A 21,886-nucleotide genomic window follows, 5' to 3' on the forward strand; every position below is an offset into this window, starting at 1 on the left:
TGCGGTCGGACAGGATGCGCATTTCAATGTCGAATTAAGGTTACATTCTAAACAGCGCGGACGGCGCGGGAGGACGTTCGCCGACGCCTTTTAAACAGCGAATACCAGACTGATTTGAAAGTGCGCTTCGCGTTTTTCTTTGAACCGACCGTTACGGGGAACGCATCGAATAATCATTGCGCTCGGGACGCGATACTGGCGTGGTTCTTCTCTCGATTCGTCTCGTCGCAGAGCGGTCTTGGCATCGGTCGAACGATCGACGTTATTGCTCGGCAATGAAACGAGTGAAAGGCGTAGACTCGAAACGATAATAGGGAGTAGCGGTTAGTAGCTAGGAGTAATTCGCTGATTTCTGATTTTCTTCTATAATGGAAGCGTTTACGTCGAACGATACGAACAATATGTAAACACGAAATGTTACGTCTTCTTGGTTTGACGTTTGTCGTTGAATCGATGTTCGAAACCTCGCGCGAATCGAATTGACGATCTATTGCTAAAACAACCTTAAACACTGTCCGTATAAACTGCTCAATTTTTTTATGGATTCATTTTTATGAATTTCATAAAGGAAACAATGCTGTGGTTGCGTCGAACGATATGGATAAGGTTTATTCAGAAGTACTAAGTGTCCGGAAGTGTCAACGATGCTTTACACAATTTCGGAACCTGGACTTTTATTTAGAAGATAATGAGAGATTGGAGATCGTCTCTTCTTGAAAACAGGGTCGCACATTGTAAAAGTCATGTAGCAAAAAATCAGGTTTGCCGTATCCGCCGTATTCCCATAACTTCCTCATCCGATCTTCAAATATCGAGATTTTTACAACATTTAGTAGATGGTGCAAAATTCTCCAATGACGAAGATACCAAGAATGGAGCATAAAACTATTTTAACCAAAAATCAGGGGATCTTTATAAAACAAGCACACAAGGACTCCTTCCCAGATGGCAAAATGTAAACAGCGACAGCTACGATCTCATTCAGCGAAGGTTTTACGCTCAATTCGAAAGATTGAAATAAACTCTATATTTAAGAAACATTACTTTCCCCCATACACAACGCAACACGTAACATACGTTTCTCGCCAGTTATTACACTCCTCGGAGCTTGTGTCGCTGATTCGTTTTCGCGGATATAGAAACGATTGAAAGCACGCTACAATCGCGGCTCCGTTATAAATTAGCTTAGCTCTCTTAGCTCCTATTGCAGCTCCGCTGTAAACGTACCCTAATTCAAGCGTAATTGGCTTCTCGGAAGGGATAAACGAAATTACGTAGACCCATTGTGAGCGAGGGTCGGGACGGCGCGCGGTATCCTACGACGCGAACCGTAGGGGTTGGTTGGTGCGCTCGAGCGCGATTTTGGGCAGGCCGATCGCAAGAGAGAACGACGGAAAAGAGAATGGACGGTTCGTAGTCGCGAGACGTGGCCGGAAGGGGTGCTGCTTCCAGAAAGAATGGGATCTTGATCGAGCTGCCGCGTCTGGCTGCTACCCGGCTTCCATATACGTACTTACTCGCGCGCGTATGTTCCGTGCGCGCTTTGACGAACAAGTTGATCGGGTTAATCCGTGTGTGCGATTAAACGTTAGGCGCGCTTAATCACTTCCGCGTGGAGGGGTCAGCACTCTTCCTCGTTCCACGCCGCGCTCTAACTCGTCCGTTCCATTGTAACGTTACGAGGTTAGACGGGATGATATACGTTTCATGAATTCTGTCTGCGCGCGAGCGTGAGACTGCGCTCCGCGAGCGTTAGATTGGCTCTAATTTTCCAATGGACTCCACCGGCGCGGCGGCAGTGTCGCGCTCGTTGATATTACGAACCGTACGCGTCGAGGTCCGTTCCGACGCGTACCCGGAATCCTCTCGGCCGGCCTTTCGTTTCCGGCGGCTGGTTCGCTTAGCGGGTCGGTTAAATCGTCGACGAGAATCGTGAGCTCTCTAACCCCTTGTCTTGTGGTTTCTTTCTGAACTATGATCGTTCTAAGTACTTCGTTATTAGTGATTTATTGAAAATACGCGAAAAATTTTAGGTATATATGTTAACGTTTGCCTTAGAGTATAACCATCGATGACAGAAGAATAATGGTTAATTTGAATTTAAACGAGTTGAATAATATTTATATTTGTCAAATTCTATTTCGAATCTTTGCCACGAGTCTGATACGACGTTATAGGGCAAGGGGTTAAGCGTCGTTCGTTCTTTCGCGATAAAGATAAATGGAAACAATTATTAATTCTACGGTATCGCAATTGCTTACGTTACGCTATTATCCGGTTAGTTATATTTTCACACGCGGTTGCCCGCTCGCGAGGACATCTTGCAGGCGGCTATCCTTTTCGGTGGATTTCTATGGATCCGATGGATTCTCCGCGGAGCGGGGCAACGATTCGCGTCGGACGATTGAAGCGGGGCAGCGCGGTCGCATCGATATCTGGGCCACAACGTCTCGTTTCCCAATGAAGTCGCTGGGTCCGCGACCGATCTGCTCGATGGCGATTCATCGTCACCGATCCGTGGTTCAATGCACTGGCCGCGCGCGAGCGATGCGGGACTCTAACACCTAACCCAGACTCGACGATCGTGTACTCTTCAGATCGTGTATTGTGTATTTCGCGGAGGTATTCCGTTCGGGATCGCTTGCTGGGACGAACTGTCGGAACGCGAAGGCGTAGGGGGATCGGAAGGGAATCGGTGCCGCGAACGAGAGGAAAAATAGCGGCGAGCGCCATTATCGTAATCGCAGCTAGACTTTTGTCGGGCGGACGGTCGTATCTCGGAACGCATTCGTCGCTGGCCGTACGCGATGGAAAATCTTTCGGCCGGTTAGAGAACGCGCGAATTACGCGTCCCGAACGATAAATGGATTCGTTTAGAATTCTTGATAAGATGACGTAAGTATGCTAAACGACGCGTTGCCGAGCTGTGGCGGTGGCTGCTGTGACTATCGCAGATAAGAATCTGAGCTGTACGAGCCGAGCCTATCACTGTTTGCGGCGGTGTTTTCAGGCCCGGCTCCGCGAGCAAGGAGGAAGTCGACGCGTTTCGATCGCGGTACTTACATACTCGGCATTCGTGGTTCGAACCGGACTGATCGGACGGACGAGAAGTTTCCGGCGCACGGATAACGGCCGAGCAAACGCATCGTCGAATTACGAAAAGGATCCGTCCGCTCCGTCGACGGGACTTTTATCGCGGCAACTTTTTTGCAACGAAGGTCAGATACGGCTGGAATCACGAAAACACTCTTTCGCTGTTATCGCATTCTTTTTTTAAAGCTGCCACGATGACCGACTAAATTATCGAGGATCATTTTAAATTAGAGTATTGCAACGGCGAGATAAGCCTGAAGCTCGCTACGTTGTGAAACACGCGCGCGCGTTCGTTGCAAAACAACAGAGATCGGCTGTGCAACGAACGCCGCGGCGATATGTAAGTACGTAGCGACATCGAGGCGGTTCAAAGTATTTTCGCGAGCGTAAAAATAGCGATACGCACGGATCGACGACGGTCGCCGGGATCGCCGGGATCGCCGGGATCGCTCGTTCGACGCGCACCAGACATAATTGCCTCCGTCGTGTGTGCTTAATCGTTTTCATGTTGGCCCAATGAACACTCGTCTAGGTCTACGATGCGGTTTCTTTCGATAAACAAATTAATTGTTGGTGATTCGAGTGAGCGCGCGCGCGCGCGCGTGCTCGCAGGCGAGCGAGCGAGCGCAATCTAAGGCAATCTAAATAGGGGGCACGCTGCCCTCTCTCCCGTCCGTCGGTCGTCGCGGCGAAACGACTCGAAAGAAAACTTTCGAACGATGGAAATTTCGTGGACGTTTACAGTTTGATTGCGCTTTTTAGTTCGCGAATAGTCATAGTAATCGTTCGAGTAATCGTTCGGTTTCGAACGGCAGACCACCGCCGCGACTCTTCTGGACCGCACCGACCGGAGAAAGGGAGGGAGCGCGAGAAAAACTGTGAACCTTCGACGAGTGCAATGAAGGCAAGTGGACAACGAGACGAGGAACGACGTTGTCGTTCGCAGGCCGCTCGGTGCAATATGTGGGCCAGACAGCAATAATTGTTCGTCGTTTCCTGGTATATTATACTGCGTGTAATTGATACAGAGGAGCCGCCATTAATTCTCCCGTTGTTGTCGTCCTATCTTTAGCGCGGAGCTCGCCTCTCGGTCCCCGTTCAACGTATGCGTCTATACGTACACGCGCGTGTTCCCGAAATCCCGTTAACTCTTCGAGTTTCCAGTGGAGCCGGGTGTCACGACTTTGCTCGATTTTTCCCGGCACCGATCGATCGATCGATCGAACGAATCGGCCGCAACGATTACGCCGGAGACACTCTCACAGCCCTTTCACTCGTCGGAGAACGTGGCTCTCCTTAACGCCGATTTATATATTTCTATATGTTTATACACGTGCACAGGTACCTGCACACGCGTGCCACGGATTCGTATAAAAATGACGCATCAAGGTTACGTTATCTCGACGAAGGTCAATCTCCATTCGTCGCGGAACGCAGCGCGTAGCCCTTTCATTTATGTTAATAGGATTCACGTGTAGACCACTGGTAAAAACGCCGCGGTCTGAGTTGGACCGCGTTCCTCGAAGACCTAAATATTTGAAATGTCCTGAGCGGCGTATTATTTCATTTAATTTCAATTTATCGACGGCTACTAAATCTCTTTTTACGCATACGTCTGAGAGTATAAACTATAATAAGACTTCACAATCCGGTATTTGACTTATCCAACAGTATTCATACCAATGTACTAATAACTAATACTTATAACAAGATAACAAGTATTATTGCAGAGTGGGTTTGAAAAGGGGGATCAATGCCTCATTTCGCGAGAGTTATCGTCTCACATTTCGAGCTATTATCGTAGAAGAAATCGGTCTGGTCACTGTATTCGTTTGCAGCGGTGCGAATCCTATTGGTGCTGTCAGTATTACCAAATCTAGATTTAGAATTCGGTGTATCGAATAGAGGAGTAGTGTCTGAGTGAATGGTTTGGTATATTGAATTTTATCTGATTGATCGGTTCGGGACAGTCTATCTTGTTCGAAACATTACGTAGTAGTAACTCATTGAAGCCCTTCGATCTTCGAGCGTCTTGATGTTGAACGTTCACTCGACCGTTCTACGATCGCGCGTGTCGAGTGACTCGAGCGAACGCGGCTATTTCGAATTAAGCGATCTCGATGTTATTACCGGTCTTCAGGCTGGAACTTATTTATTGTCGCAGTCGGCAGTCCACGAATTCCCGCGCATTCGGCGATCGTTCGTTTTCGAACTAGGATTCGTCGCGTTTCGTCGGCTAGCCTTTCGGTTCGTAGAAAATTGCCGAGCACGCGGTGTTCGCATAACGGTACCCGTCGGCTCCTCGCGCGTTCCGTCGCGTTGCGACGCGTAGGTACTCGCTCGAGGCGAATCTTACGCGAGCGAATCGCTGCCGGCGGAAGAGACGTGTCGGCGCGTCGTACGAGCGACGTTACGTGCACCGCGATTCACGCGCGATGCGTGTACGAACGCATTTCGCCGCGCGAGACGAGTCGAATGCCAATCGACGCGCGAATCCTCACGTTCGACATGGGCTAGAGCTTCGTCGACTGCTGCCCGCGCGTTTACGGGGTCCGGTAATTGGTGAAAAACCGCCATCATTTTCTAATGAATATTTTTATTGGAAACATTGGGATCATTGTATATATTTACATCCAACCTGTTAGCTACCACGGGATTTTCCGCAATGCTATCTCTGCAGCTTCAACACGGACCGCGTGAATCTGTGTCTCACGCTTCTTACTGCGACATTAGAAATGTTGTTAGGAAATATTGTTTACGCGAAACAAATGGGAAATGAAAGAAATGACGTGGGCAGTCAGGCGATGTGTTAAATATATCTGGAAACAGAGTGAGTCAATTCAGTGGCGTACCGTTTAAGAATATGATAACCACGAAAGCCACTATAGTGACGTACTGTAGTTAAAAGGTTAAAAAATATACTTTGAGGTTAAGCGGACCACCTTTGTGTACAATTATATTATTTACACGTTGAAAAAAGTTACTGTAAGAAGCCTGCAAGTGATGCTGTGGTATTTTCTTCCATTCAAGATTAAGTGCCTTTTTCAGAGCTTCCAAAGTGGTATGTTTTTTAGAGCATACTTCAGTCTTCGATATATAGATAAACGAAAACATCCATGGCATACAAATCTGGAGAATTTCACGGCCATTCAATAGTGGAAATGAAATTGGAAACATTGTTTCTCAACCAATTTTATGTTCCTTTGGCGTTGTAAGTTGATGCGGAGTATTGCTCGAATGTCATGTCTTTGATTTAAAGTGTTTATGTGACCAAAGCTTCAAACAGTCCTCCAAACCAATTCACGACAAATCTGTTGGTTAATTTTTACTCCTTGAGGCTCAAAAACAAGTGGAGTACTTCCATTGTGAGTGATAGCAGCTCGGACCATTGCAGATGCAACTTTTTGTGCGTGAGTGGCTACCAAATGTTGCATATCTGTAGATCTCTCGTCAACCAAACTTCATTGTTTTGTTTCTTAACAACTTACCGAATTGTAAAAATCTTTTCATCGAAGAAAACAATGTTTTGCAAACTGCCGCTCGCGGTTCGTCGCGTTGAAGTCCTTCATTCTTTTTACTCTCTTCTTTTGTATCTTACTTTCTTCCTACATCTTATACGGCTTTGCCTTTAGCCCATTTTTCAATATTTCAACACCTCTGCCTTTTATTTTGCAATTTATTTGCACTATGCCGTGAATTTCTTTCCAAACGTTTCTTCATATTTCCTATTATTGCGATTGATGTTGCCTTTTCTTCTCATCCACCACCAAATTTGCTTTTTGTCTCCAAATATTTTTTATTGCACGAATTTTCGATTCACATTTTAAATTATTCACGATTTCCTTGTTTGACTTTGTTGCTTCAAAAGGAGCAATCACAATCACATATTGAACAATGCTGAACAATGAACTAAACGGACAGTTTACCGTTTTGACAGGTGATGATCGGTTAACAGATCTGACAAAAATACGACTTGAAGTTCAGCTTTTTTCACAGCACGAAGTCGGGGACAATTCAATTGTCGGACCCTGTCCGATTCGACGATTGCAGATATTCGATTAAGATTTCCGTGCTTCGCTCGCGCGTAATCGATCAACGGCATACCTCGACAATCGGTGTGTATTTACCGATTACTCGGACGGATTACGCGACGGAGTAACGGCGCTCGGTTTCCGGTGGTTATCGCGCATTACGCGGCCGGCGTTAACGTAACGTCCGAGCGAAAGAATTCCGCGTACCGAAATCGTGGTTTCGCACGGTTTATAATGAACCCATTCATGCCGTCGCGTCGGCTCGGCAACTGCAAGTGCACGGCCGACGGCGTATGGCTGGGAGAAAGGAACTCGCATAGACCGAAAGTATTTTCGTAACGCGGAATGACATCGCGCAGGTCCAATCAGCCATGCGAAAAGAGTTTTTTTCATTCTTTCCTCGAGTGGGGTATGTTTCCCGGTTGGTCGAGATTTCGAAAATCTTTCAAGAAGTTAGACCTTAGAAGTTAGAAGTTAGAAAGAAGACCTAACACGGGAAGACGAACCGATTATCTCTCTCTTTCTCTCGTTCCGTCGAACGATCCATTGAAAATCTTACCGCGTCCAACGCGTTTCTATTTGCCAGGGTTGGCTGTGTACCTAGAAATGGTAATTTTATTGCGTCGATGGTTAGAGGCGATATCGTTGGTCGTTGGGTAGAAATCGAAATGAATCCGGCGATCGACGATTAAAGTTGGGTTGTAACAGTGGCGCTGATTACTTGTCTCCACAAGAATTTTGTTTCTGGGTATAACCCAGGTATTTTACAAGGGGAACCATGGGATGTTTATACCTTGTATATTAATCAGGCTGGAAGGTTTCTTTATTTTCCTGGGAAAGGCTATTGATTGTGTCTTGGATGGGATTATTTTGATTTTTCAGGTATTGTTGAGTTCTAAGATTAGAGTTAGGTTTTCTTGGAGATATTTCGTTGCTGCCTCGTGAGACCAGGAGTAGGCGTAGAGGGCTGTGCCGTTTGCGTATATGGCAAGTTGTGTGTTTTTGTGAACTGGTAGGTCGTTTATGTGAAGATTGAATAACATGGGTTCTAGGATAGATCCTTCTGGGACTCCTGCAGAGATTTTTCTGGGGGTGGAGTATGCTCCATTTACTGAAACTGAAAGGTTACTGCCTTGTAGATAACCCTTTAATATTTTTGTGATGCGCAGTAGACTTGTTGCCAGATAGTGTCGAAAGCTTTTGCTATGTCCAGGAGGACCCCATTCGTGTTAGTCTGTTCTTGTTTATTTCAAAAGTGATATGATGGTATGTTCCGTAACTTTGAGCAGCTGCTGGATGGTCGAGTGGTTTGTTCGAAATCCAAATTGATAGGGGACTAGGATGCTATGGGTTTGGATACCATAGAAAAAGGACCTCAGTAGTTGTTTTTCAAATACATTGCTGAGGAGATGCTCTGGATTAACCTTAGCTGTAGGTGTTCCTGTTTCCCGGGCCTTTCAACCCCTTGGCGTACTATTTACTTTCACTACGAAGCTCGTGTATCATTTTTCTACCGACAATTTGGAAGAAATGCAACAAATTTTTCAATTCTACTTGAAGTGGAAATTTCACTTGGAGATAATAAATTGATAATAATAAAATAGTTTGCTTTGATCCGTGGATAATGAGCAACAGGTTGTTATTAAATTCGTCTAGAAATCTTCATCACGAGTCTGACTCGTCATTATTTGGCAAAGGATTAATTTGAATTAACTTTTGCTGTCTTCCACTTTCTGGGGAAGTATGCTAATTTTAGGCAGCTGTTAAGAATGTAGTGTTAACCGTACAAGTGACTTTTTGGGTAGAATTTTGAGTTTGCTGCTTGTGAATATATATATCTGGTCCTGATGTGTTATGGATGTTTGTGGTAGAGTAGAGCATTATTTGTTATATTCAGGTTGTCTACATGTTTTAATATTTTTTCCTTGGCTAGTTTTGTCTGCACGTGAAGAGCGTGTTTTGAGGACGAGCGACGGAGGTTCATGGGAAGCTTATATATTGATCGTTGAATCGAGCAGGAGCGAGAAATGTTCGTAGATCTCGTAGCTTTCTCGTGGTGATTTTAGCAAATTCCGCCACACGGGTAAGAAAAATTTGGAACCTGATACGTAGAGTTGAAATTGGGCTCACGGTATTTCACGAATGGTTCCTCCGAATAGAAATCCGGTTCGCGTCCTCGATTTTGCGTGGTGGAATCGACCGGCTCGGTTTTTCGATGCGGAAGGCTCGGAACGTCGGACGGGTTACGTTCTTTTCATTAATTTCGAGTTGGAGCGTGTTACGGTCGCGTCTGCGATTGCGTAAGAACTTTCGAAGAGAATTCGAACCCGAATTCGCCTTGCGCGCGATGTCGAAAACTATCGCGGAAGACGAGGTCGGAGGTTAGAGCGGACCGACGAGTCGGAAAGACGGATCGCGAGGCTAGACGAGATGAAACGAAACGAAACGAAACGAAATTCCATTGCACCCCGTTCTCGGAAGTAATTTGATCGTATCTAGGAAGTCGCTCGCTCGCTCGTTCGCTCGTTCGCCTACACTTTCTACGGGAACTTTCATCGAGGCGTTACCTCGTTTGTTCGGCCGTTTGTTTCGGCGTGTCTCCGTGAAAATTTGCAACGCGCGAAAAGGTTGCCGCGACTCGATCGTCCTCTGGACGAAAAGAGCAAACTTCGAGAATCGTTTTCTCGACAGGGACGAAATCGACCGAGTCTCGGCGAGCATCGATCTCGTGATCACCGTTACGGCGAGTCGCCGCTTTCACTCGAATTCTATGGTTTTTTGCGTCGAGTTTCCACGCGTCGACTAGTCTCGTGGTCGTCGGTGGTTGCGCGAATGGATTTTGACCGCGAAAACGGGTCGCGGCGTTCACCGAAGGAAACGAAGCGGCGAACGTGTCGCGGACGGGGGTGCCAGAAAATATAGGTTGAGTCGGCGGACGTTCGATTCGGGTCAAGATTTTTCATCGGAGATCGTTTCGGACGACCCGGTGGAAACGTTCCTCGCTCCAACAGCCTAGGCTTGAGTCCCGGAAATCTCGGGTAGCCGCACACATCCCTAATCGCGGAGCGATCGGACCGATGGAACAGCTGCCAGAGTTTTTGGGTCCAGGCGCGGCGTGGAGCGGCGCGTAGCCGCGTAAACGCGCGCATCGAGGTCTCGTTCCCTTCGTCGAGGTTCGTCTGGAATGCAGAAAGAAGGGGTGGGTAAAAGTAGGGTGAGAACGATGATCGCAGAGGGGATGGTCGACCGTGTGCGTGGAACAGCAGTCTGGCCAGTTGATTACGATGCCGAAACGAGTGGCTGGCCGGCCATCTCTCCAACCAGTTTCGGACAGCGCGCCGCGTCTTCTCGGCTCGGAACGAGGCCTACGCGAGCACGAGCTCCGCGCAAAGAGACGGCAGTCCGAGGCTCCGCGAGAGAAAAGGAGACGCGGCCAGGGAGAGCGAATGAGAACGGAGGAGAACGGTGGAGAACGGAGGAGAACGAAGGAGACCAGCGGAGAGAAAAAGAGAGCGTGATCAGGAGAGAAGGACAGTCGCAGGGAACGGGAACGGGAACGGGAACGGGACCGTGAGCCGAGAGTGCCGAGAGTGCCGAGAGTGCCGGGCGACGAGGAACAGGCGAATCCGAGTCGCTCGCGCGGCGAGCCAGCAGCGCGAGAAGAGACGGAGGAGGCGACAGCCGAGAGCTTAAGTTTCGGTTTCGTTCGTTTCGCGCCTGCTCCGCGTCGATCGGGAGCCGAGAGTGAACGTTCCAAGAGCGAACGAGAGAAACCGAAGGCGCTCCGTCTCGGCGAACGGAACGAGACCGAGCCAGCCGCCGCCAGGAGGAGAGAGTCCGAGACGGGAAAAAAGGTGGGAAGAAGCGAGAGGGAAAAGCCCGTGTCGTCGGCGAACGGAGGGTGGAGAAGCGGGTAGCGAGCGAGCGAGCGAGAGCGACGGAAAGCTAGCGAGAGTGGGGCACGCCGGCCGACGGAGACGGCGAATGCGTCAGCGTGCCGGCGGGACGGAGACCGACCGACGGAGACCCATGAGAGGGGCGGACGAACAGACTTCACCGGCGCTCTGCTCCCAATAACGACTCTCGCCCTCGGTCAGTCGCGCGCGATCCGCGGAGCCGCGAGTATCTCCTCGTTTCTCTCTCGGCCTGCTCGACGGGATTCCGGCGTTTCGAGCCGCGTGCACGTGCGAACGGCGGAGAGGAAACCGCGACGGAGAAACGGGACGAGGAAACGAATGGGAACCGGGCACAGGCGAGCTTGACTCCGTCCGACGGTTCCTTCGGTGGATAGACAACGGGGTAACGACGCCGAAGCGCGGACGGACATCGAGCACCGCGCGAGATCGCGGGTTTCGAAGGAGGGAGCCTAGTTTCTGAACGACGTTCCAGTTGGATTCGTTCCGGACGCATCGATCCCTGTGCGCGGCGCGTGTCGGGGGTGGAAAATCGTTGGCGTACGGAGCATGAACGGCTCGAGTTCGGAGCGTTCGCGGAGCTGACGCGTCGGCGGATCGCGGGTCGATCTTAGCCGAGAGGATCTCGCGAGGGATGGGTGACCGGTAGGTGTACCGACCTAACCCGGAGCAGCAGATGCGGAGGAGCGGAGCTCGCGTCGCTCGGCCGTAGTTAGGGTGGAAAGGGGAATCGGGAGATCGGAGAGAGCTGGGAACGGACGGCGGAACGCGGATCGCGCAGAATTCGGGGTTATCTGGTGCAATTGGCGCGGTATCGACGCGCCCTAATCGCGCCGCGAGTGCTGCTGGCTCGCCGCATCCGGAGATACGAGGCGCGCAGCTGGTGACCGAGTGAGGGAACAGCGGAAAGCGGTCAACCAACAACGACCGACGACGTATACGAGGCGAGTCGAACGCGTGCTACGGAAAAGTGCGAATCGGTCGGTCGACCGGCCGAGTTACCGGGCGGTGCGCGCGAGCCTGCCAGTGCCGTGCGGACCGATAAGAGCAACAAGAACTACCAGACGACGACAACGACGACCACGACGCAGAACACGACCACGACCGCGAACGTGAACGCGGCCCAGCGGAAGAAGGGAGCACGCGCGGCGCACCATAGAGGACAACGGTGTTGCTATTTTCGAGCCCGCCAAATATCTCCGCGTACGGTGCGCTCGCTCTCGTCGTTGCCGTTGTCCGTGGCCAATCCTGCCGCACGCGCGCGATCTTTCTTCGGTCGGGACCGCGTCCGTGTCCGCGTCCACGTTCCTCCGAAGCGCAGCCAATTCTGCGCCGATGACGCATGGCCCTGACCAAACAGGGCGAGAGAAACAGAGAGATAGACCGACGGAGAGAGACACACGGGGAAAGAGAGAGAAAGACCGCGAAACATCGCGAAAGAGAAGCCAGCAAACCAGCCAGCCAGCCAGCTATCCGACCAGCTATCAGACCAGCCAACCGACCAGCCAGCCAGCCAGCTAGCTAGTCGACCGCTAGCGGGAGAAAGACCGAGCGAACTGCGTGTGACAGGTACGTCGCGACTCCTCGGCTTTTCGCGAAACCGTGAAACGCGAATCGCCGGCCGATCTCTTGACCCACCGCAAATCTGGACCGCGACCGTCGTGTCGCTGCTCCGATTCCCGCTGCTCGACGCGCGTCGACCTTCGCCCGTGCCATCGACGGCTTTCGTCGATCGGCTCTCATCGAAGAGTCGGACGAGTCGATGACGGTCGCGCGTTCCCAGGCGTCGACGTTCGTTGTGCACCGTGCAAGGGAAACGTTTACATCTCTATGAAGCTTTTTATGCTAGCGATTACAAAAGGGACGTGTAAATGTTCTAGCAACTTGCGATTTATTCTTGAATGGGCACGTGCTATAACGATGGAATCCGCGCTGCTCCGAAAACGGCAGTAAGGATGTCGGTTCGTGGTCTGTGCTTCGGACCTGCTCGCTCGTACCGCATGGTTGAGAATGCTCGCGTAATACTCGACACGCGACACGCGACGCGCGAACCTGTAGGGGAAAGTAGGGTAAAATGGAACGCTTTTTTTTTTTAATTGTGACAACAAAGTTTCTGGAGCAATAAACGCCTGAAGTCTTTTTTGGTAGACTTAAGTAGACCTCAGGTTATGAGGAAACGGAAGATTTTTTTAATAAGAATATTTAGTTACGAAAGGTAACACGATTTTCTAAAGGTATCGAGATGTCCGCTTCGCGAAAGGGGTAGGGTAGAATTCGTGTAAAATCATACGAAGATATGCCACCTTTTTCTGCATTGGTGCAATCTAATTAGTCAGTTTTTATCTCATCTTCGATTTTAATTTGCTGGACATCGACACTATTACACATAACCAATTGAAACCACGAAGCACTGGTCTGTGCTGAAGTGTTCCGCTTTGCCCCGCGCATCATAATTTAGAAAAGCGTTTAAAATTCGTAGTTTGGCATGGAGTAAAGAAATAACTCAAATGTCAAAGATACAGTTGAAGAATTAGAACCCATATCCTGCAGCCATCATATTCAATTTTTTAATTGAACGGTAAAAAAGAAATGGCTCTAATATCTAAGTAACATCAAAACATTTCACTGAATACCTTTCCAATGTTTGTAATCGAAAAATAACTCGCACTCTGCAAATCGATTTCAAGCTACACCGAGGACTTATTACAACGATGTCACGCGATATCAATTCGATGCGAGCTCTTTATTTATGAAAAAATATTGCTGTTCTGTTTCACCCCACGTCCTCATACATAGTTCGCGCGTTTCGTCTCCGATTGAGCGGGAAGGAAATCGATGCGAGAACCCACGGATTGATAATTACTAGCTGCGCTTCCCACCTGGACGGTGCCCGAAACGAAACGGTCCGCGCTATCGATATCGCGCCTCGCGCAACAGGTGAGAAGTTGCACGCGTCGAATTCGCCACCGAGCGTTCGACGCCGGTCTTTCCACTTTCGCGCACCGATGCATCCGAGTCACGTTCTCACCAAGTTGCAGCTTCGACGAGTTTCGAGAGGTGGGTTGCCCGGTTGCGATGCACGCGCGTTGCCAGTCAAGGGGAGATCAGGTACCGTTAGGCATCTCGGCATAGATCTACCGCGGGAATGCGAAATTCGACATGGACTGATAAAAAATATTTACTTTGCGACCGTTCAACGGACAGTCGAAGCGTGTACTTGGCCGTTCGGCGCTGTTCGTCTCCTTCCCCGAGGCTTTTGAAGCGGCCTGTAATGTTACGGAAGGAGGAAGAGATTCGAAAAGATTAGGGAAGAGGGTGAGAGCGTTTCGTCCGGGATCTACCAGTGGAATCATCGGTAAGATTTTCTGGCAGACCCATGGCTCGAAAGGACTGAGCAAGAGCGACAAAGGCTGTTAGGTGTCAGTAGCCCTCTATTGGCAGAGTAGGAAAGGTGCCGCCACACTTTCTTCCACTTTCCACCGTCCTTTCGGAGGTAACCTTTTACGATATCTGCTTCATTCTCCTCCGTTCCTCGAGCTTTCCAGTTCAGTTGTTGTTCGAGAAGGAAAGGACCGTCCCCACCCGACCGCCGCACACGCTTCCCTTCCGAGTATTTCCACTTTGCTCGCGTTTGATTGCTCCGATCGGTCTTCGATCGCGTGGCTAGTCGGAGAAAGTTGCGGCGTAAATTCGCTAAAATCCAAGATCGTCCGGTGAAGTTCCGCAAGCTTCTCCAGCGAGGAACAGGAGACCGGTGTCCAGAGTCCAGAGTCCAGAGTCCAGAGATCGGAGACCGGAGACCGGAGACCGGAGACGAGCCAGGCCGGTTTCAGGTGATCATTGATCGTTCACTTTTTTGGTTGTCGATGATCAAAGCCGAGCGACGCGGTGGCCGCGCCTAAATCGACTTTAAATCGCAATAAGCCGCGCAAAAACTGCACGGGGCGGATTTGCCTCGCGCGCGAGCGCGTTCACTTTCGACCGCAAAAACAACAGTGAAAAAACCGATCCTCCCATATGCGCGTATTTCCCATTCCAATCGAGCTTCGTTCGAGACCGGGACTGCGAGATCGCGAATCCACTCGAACGCGAGTTTCAATGTTGCGTGGTTCGTTTCGAAGACGTACCCGTGGATTGTGCGAATGAATGAGAAGCGTGGAAGGGGTTCCGTGACATTTTTCACGGATCAATCGTCGATCTGGTCCCGAAATCCTTTATCGCGTTTCAAGAGCGTCGCGTGATCGATCGTCATCGCGGGCACCCGTGTAAACATCATCCCGCTATAAGTGAGAACGGTCATTATTACACTGTCACTGCCGGTTGCCGCGAGTGATTTGCATAGTCACGCGACCTGGAACACGGGAATTTCGTTTATTGAACGCCGACTCGATCGCCTGTAACTTTTACTCGCGCCTACTTGTGCCACCAGTTACTTGGAGCACACTTTGCACTAGTAAATTCCAATAGCCGCAGTTGTCGCCTATAGTTAGTTGTCCATCGATACTTGACTCCCGGGACAATCACGTTCTCGACGCATCTTACCCAGCGACGATTCCCGAATCGGACGTGTTCCTTGTCGAAAATGAAATCCCGCCAACTTTTACCTTTCGCGTTACATGTCGCTTCTAATTATTCTCCACACATCCGCGACCGTGTCTTCACTTACCTATCGATTCCTCCGACCGCTCGCGATCGTCGAAAATAAAACGGAACAGCGCACAGTGCGGCCGCTTGCGAACAAAACCCTAAAATTCGATTATTCACATGACGAAATTTGGAGGTTACCAATGTGTTTCTAAGTAGTCTGCTATACAAAATGATTTTCATTTCAAAAATCGAAATTTTATGTAAATAAACCCCGTTTCTCTATTTATATAACGTCGGAATCGAAACGCAAAATTTCCATTGTCATTGAAAAAACTTCATAATATGGCTGTACTGTAAAAAAAATATTACTACCATATATTTAGCTCTACAACTTTTGTCTGAAGCATTTCTTTGTGTCACTCGTACTTTTTGATTTATTGAGTTTTGTCCAGAAAACTGCCGTTTGGCCGTAGTACGCGGTGATCGACTGTCACGCATGCGATCGAGTCGGATGAATCGAGCGAAAACGGTCCGGTCCTTCTATTAACATCCGCGTCGCGTTTTTTTGGCCATTCGTACAATAAAGTTGGACGAAATTGCGATCATTTCGATGGGAAATGGATCGGCAAGAAAATTATCGGCGACGAAAGTCGCGGACGCGATTCTGAACGGTCAACGATAACAAAATCGAGGAAAGAGGAACGAGTACAGCTGATAATGAGCCCCCATAAAATCCAACCCGCTTCTTTTCGAGGCCCCTCCCTATTCGTCGGTTAAGCAACTTTCACACGATGTTCAATACCGGTCGGGAACAATAACGACGAGCTTGTTATCGTTGTATGGAAAATTCGGCGGAGAAAGTGTGGGCGACGCGTAAAAGGAAGGCGCCGCCACATTGTGACGAAATCGTCAAACACTAGGGACTTGATATTTCACAGAAAAATAATTGTTTATTTCTGTACTGCCACATTATCTTCCTACGTCTATTGTTATTACGATAGAATATGTATTTGCAACTTGAAACCATATTTTGTCTGTGATGCAGTAAACTTTTGCAATTTTCGAAATTCATAAAAAATATTGTTTAGATTTTCGTTTCTAGAAAAGTATTATCTTTCCAATTTATATTGAAATAGTTTTAAACAGTGTTTCTTTTAACCCCTTGCCATACAATGACGAGTGAGATTTGTGATCAAGATTTCTAGATTAATTTAACAGAAATCAATGTTGTTCATTGCCCACGGATCAAAGCAAACTATTATCAATGTATTATCTTCAAATTGAATTTCTGCTTGAAGTGAAAAGGAAAATTTTGCTACTTTTCTTCCAAATTGCCAATTGTAAAATGTTACACGAGCTTAGTAGAAAAAGTAAATAATACGTCAAGAAGTTAATGCGGAGAAAAAATGCTGATATTAAACATTTGAGAAATAGTCAAAGCATCTTCGTCTAATTATTACGTAATAAAGCAAGGATATGATACAGCTAATGATGGGAACAGTACGATGAAGTTTTTCAGAAATCCTTACCGTCGTTTTCGACGCGCTGTCCACCTAGGATAGCAGCGAGAACGTCGCAATGTCGGAATCGAGATGGTACGCGCACGCGAAACGCGATGGCCGCCCGGAACAAGCGCATTCCCACGATCTCTTGCTGGCCAGCTTGAATTTTCGGTTCGAGGTGTTTCGCCTCGTTGTAGCGGCTTCTTAATAACTCGACCCCGGGCTGTTCAACGTCATTAGCTAAATAAACTGCATCGGCTCGTGTACGTTTGCTTTCCTTATTGCTGCCGCGGTGGATTCGTATGCGGCATGAAATTGCTGCGCAACCTGTGAAACCAAACTCGACGAACGAAACAGAGAGAAGAAGAGAAAAAGAAAGAGAAAGGCGGATCTGACGTAGAGGGGCAGAGACGAGGAGAAGAAGAAGAAGAAGAAGGACTTGATAGGAACGATGGGAAAAAGCGGGTAAAAGCGAAAGAACGGAGCAAAGAGAATATCGCGAGAAAATTAGCGCCTCTACGAGCAGAAGATCGCGTGCTTTTTATGAATTTCGTATCGTTGCGGTCCGCGGATACTCGGAACTTAATTATGGATCGCCGCCGATCATCAGAGGTTGCGGCGCGATCGAATTGTAAACCAGTTGCTGTGGTCCCGCCAAAATCGTTGTCGCTATTGTTGTCATTCTTTTTCTTTCCCTCTCCTTGGGAAGGCAGAAGAAGTGCCACGTCAAGATTTCACCGTGGTTCCTTTCAATCAGCTGATTATCCAGCTAGACGTCTAATTGAATAGATCTCCTGAACCCGAGATCGCTCGAGCAACTGGCACCCGGGACGCAGGGCCAGTAAAATTTTATCCCGAACCGCATAGCACGCGGGAACTAGCAGATTTTGCGTAAGACAAAGAAAGTGTCCCGCGACTCGCGGACCAATGGCAACGCGACCGACGTGCACTCTGCTATCTTCCTTGATCGTAATCACGGATACACGCAGGTCTGAGTAGTTATTTATAAACGCGTTTGAGACGGAGCATGGCCGAGCACGCGGGCAATCGTGCCGGGAAAACAGCTACCCTAGCTCCGTAATGAATAAATAGTCGGCCGACTGCCACCTTCGATGGCAACTACCGTTTATCCGTACCGCTCGATGACCGCACGTCTACGCGCTCTCATTCTGTTCCGATATCGTTTCGGTGACCGTTCGGCGGTCGACTAACGACCGAGAAACCTCTACGTACCGTTGCCAGATTAACCTTTATCGGTATAAACATTTCTGAAAAAAGAGGCGACCGTGCTCTGCAGAACCGTATTCGATCGCGCGGAATTGTAGAAGATTAAAGGGACATTTCCATCTGACGGATGATGCGTTAATCGTTGTTTGCCACTGGACGCCGTCGTATAACGTTGTTCTGTACTATAACCGTTTGCGTCCCAAGCGCCGCTTTCGTGCTTTTCAGATTTCATTTCGAAAGAACTCAGTGCATTTGAACGATACGGACAACCGACGGCACATTCTCAATCTGACGAAACGCGCTCTATTTTTCAGACGCACGTACGTCGCATCGCCACTTCGTTTTGTATATAAGTAATTCAAGTAATACATTTTGTATTTCGTTGTTACCTATTATAAATTAATAAATGTATATAATAGTATGAACATAGATTAAGACAAGCGTTGTCGCGCTGCTGGGCTAATCTCGACATGAAATAAAAGGAGCGCTATCGCGCCGCTCGAATCTTTTCGCATCCCATTTAGAAAGCGCTATTGCGCTGTTCAGATTTTTTGACCGTGTTTTACTTCAAAACCTCTGGTACTCAATCGGTTAAAGAAACAGCGAAGGAAATAGGCGACAGTCGTTTTCCTGCGCAAGGAAGAAGATTCGAAACTCGTCGCCGGTGTTCGGCGAGTGCTCGAACTCCGAGGACCTCCGTGATCCGAGATAGTTTCTTGACGAGTCATCTCTCGAAACATGTTCGGTTCTCTCGTTCCGGGGCCTTCGAAAAGGAAGCCGAGCAGCAGTTCTTGGACGGGTAATTGGAAGGGAGCGAGAAGACCCCTTTCTCCGCTGGAATTCAAGTTGGCCGGCGTGGCGTAGCGTGGCGTAGCGTGGCGCGGCATGGTTTCGACAGATCTTACGCTCCACGTATTTAGGAAGAGCTGTAAATTATCTATTCGTGTTGCAGACGGGGCTGCGCGCTCGTTTGTTTCCTCACGTCGGGGCACACCGATATGCCACGCCGGGTGGATCTTCCGCGTTTAATCTGAGCGTCGCGGAACGATATCGCGATATCTGCCTCTTCTTTATTTGTGGTGCGATAAGTCCGGGACGAGATGGCAAAGTTTGCTCATGAGAATCGACGCGGTTCGAAAACACTCCTCACAGTCGACGTCCGATTCCATGGTTCGTTGTTGTTCGCGGTTGACACGTTGACCGACACATCACCGATGACCGGAGCTTTGAAAATGCTTAGACAATTACACGAAGGATACTGATGTCGAATGAGAATATTCAATAACACGAGTAACTAAATAATTGTGTGATTGTTGCGTCGCGACAACATTATATATATATTTTCCGTATACGCTGTGGAACAGTTGAAAAGAATCTGTAGGTCGTGCAGATATAAGGCAAGGGGAGATTTCGAAAACTTGGAAATGTTCGAACCACTGCCTCCTGCAGCTGCTTTTTTCTAACCGTTTTACTGCATGCGACCGTTAGGTCGACAAGCGAACTCCGCATCGTACCTCAGATCAACCTGAAGACGCGGTAAGTCAGAAATCAGCGTTCAGACAGAACAGTTGCTCGACGCGTAAATGTAAACTGCATACTACGAGTTACCGTTCATTTCACTTATTAAAGTGACGTTTGAATTAACTGATGTAATCGTTTGCACCAACCCAAAATGTTCGAGCGTTATTAACACTAAATCTGTACCTACTGTAACTAGTTAAATAACTAGTTACAAAATGAAAGTAAACAAGTTTAACGATAAATTTTTCTTATTGAAAACAGAAACAGGAGGGAAGACGAAAATTGAGAAACTAATTATTAAGCGGGTAATATGGGAATTGATTTAATGTTAAATGAGCGGAGAAGAACGGAAAATTTTAAAACCGGCCATTCAACCGATCGCGTGGTACATTAAAGTTTTATAAAATTAATACAAAAATAACGTGTGTGTAAACAGTGACTCGAGTACTATGATACCTAACCGCTAATAACCTATTCCAATACTATTTGCCGTTTTTATGAAAGAACAAGCAATATTATTATACAAAACACTCAAAATTCTTGTGGTTAACGTGTTAACATCCGCCAGATTTTTCAATGTTCCATGTACATAACATTACTTGTTCTTTCATAACAAAGATAAATTGTATCTAGTCACTCGATTTACTATTTTCATCCAACGAGTTTACTGTTTTCATCCAATGATTTCATCCAGACGAGTCAGTTTTCTTATCGTAATTGTTTGCTAGCAATTCGAAAACTCGGTTGCGCTCGATCGTAAATCGAATTTTCGAATTGACGCGCGCGATGATGAGGTTCCAAAATTCGGACGGGTACTTGTCTCGTCGAAGTTTGTTGTCCGAGCGTTGGAGTAGGTAAGACGCGTTTCGGTTGCATTTGTGTAAAGATCGATGTGCAAAAAGTGGAGCGTATCCATCGAAGAGAAATTGACCGAGCCGCGAGACACCCACGTCTAGCGTCGAAGCGCATTCGAACTGAAATTTTCCTTCAGTTTCGTAAAACTTTGCCGTCGCTCTCTATTTCCCCCATCTCCTTTTAATCCGCAGAGCACGTTTTGTTCGACGTCACATCTTTAAATATACCGCGCGTATGTTAATCTCGGCGAATTTTGCAAGAAACGATGCAAAAACCGGTCATTCTCTTTCTCTCTCTTCCTTTCTCCTTCTCCTTCCCTCTCTCTTTTTCTCTCTTTCTCTTTCTCTTTCTGTCTCTGTTGCGATCTGTCGGCTTTTAAATAACGTAACATCGGCGACCATAGCTTCCACCTTTTCTATTTTCTCGACTCTGAAAAACAGTGTCAGTTTGAATTTTAATTTCAAGTAATCGCGAGTAGAGTAACAGGGTCGAAGGGGAGAGGGAAAACGGGAAGTTTCATAAAAATCACGGTCGGCTGAAAGGATGGAGAATTCGGAGAGCGAAAAGGAAAAAGGAGACATATTGTATATAAGAAGTAGAAAGCGCGAAAGCGGAGGGTGGGGCGGAGTGGATTCAGCCATTTTTGCGACACGAATAATTATATCTTATCTGACTCGACCCGTGGCCTCGAGAACGCGATGCGTTCGCCTGCGTCTGCTTTCGAAGAAAAACATGGAACCGCGACGGTTCGCGAGGATGAAGCTGCAGGATATGCGTCGATCGACGCGCTCCTCGCCGGATCTCCGTCGTGATGCGGCGTATTCGGACAACTCAGCTTGAATATCGAAAGATAAAACGCGGACCCGATTCCGCCGGGCAAGAAGAAGACGGTTACCCTCCTTTTTCTTTCGAGAATATCGGCGAAATATCGACGGTCTCGGGACGACGGCGCGAACGAGCAAAATATTTTTCTCGAGTCCCCCCGAGCGTATATTTCGTTGGTGGTATTCCAGTGAAACGCGGTTCACGTCGCGTTATTATGTAACTTTCGTACGATCAAACAAATTTTACTATTGAATCCGAAAACTGAAAAGTTCCGATTTTCCGTAACGATTCTTCTCTTAACCCTTCGGGGACGACGATTTCTTAGAGTATC

The 21,886-nt window shown here is 48.1% G+C and overlaps 1 protein-coding gene across 21 annotated transcripts in view; it reads left to right on the forward strand.

Annotated features, from left to right (window-relative positions):
• Window positions 1-21,886, forward strand: part of Oatp74D (Organic anion transporting polypeptide 74D) — a 76,732-nt gene that overhangs the window by 16,639 nt on the left and 38,207 nt on the right. For 9 of the 21 annotated variants that reach the window (XR_012998198.1, XR_012998199.1, XM_076365798.1 and 6 more), the window contains exon 3: window positions 9,058-12,607. The exons of 11 other annotated variants lie outside the window; for them this stretch is intronic. The gene's annotated coding sequence lies outside the window, so the exon portion shown is untranslated. Of the gene's footprint in view, window positions 1-3,784; window positions 3,998-9,057; window positions 12,608-21,886 lie in introns of those variants that run through there. One more of the 21 variants, XM_076365812.1, reaches the window with a different exon arrangement.

The sequence above is a fragment of the Nomia melanderi genome, chromosome 3 (assembly GCF_051020985.1).
Source record: "Nomia melanderi isolate GNS246 chromosome 3, iyNomMela1, whole genome shotgun sequence".
NCBI classification, from domain to species: domain Eukaryota; kingdom Metazoa; phylum Arthropoda; class Insecta; order Hymenoptera; family Halictidae; genus Nomia; species Nomia melanderi.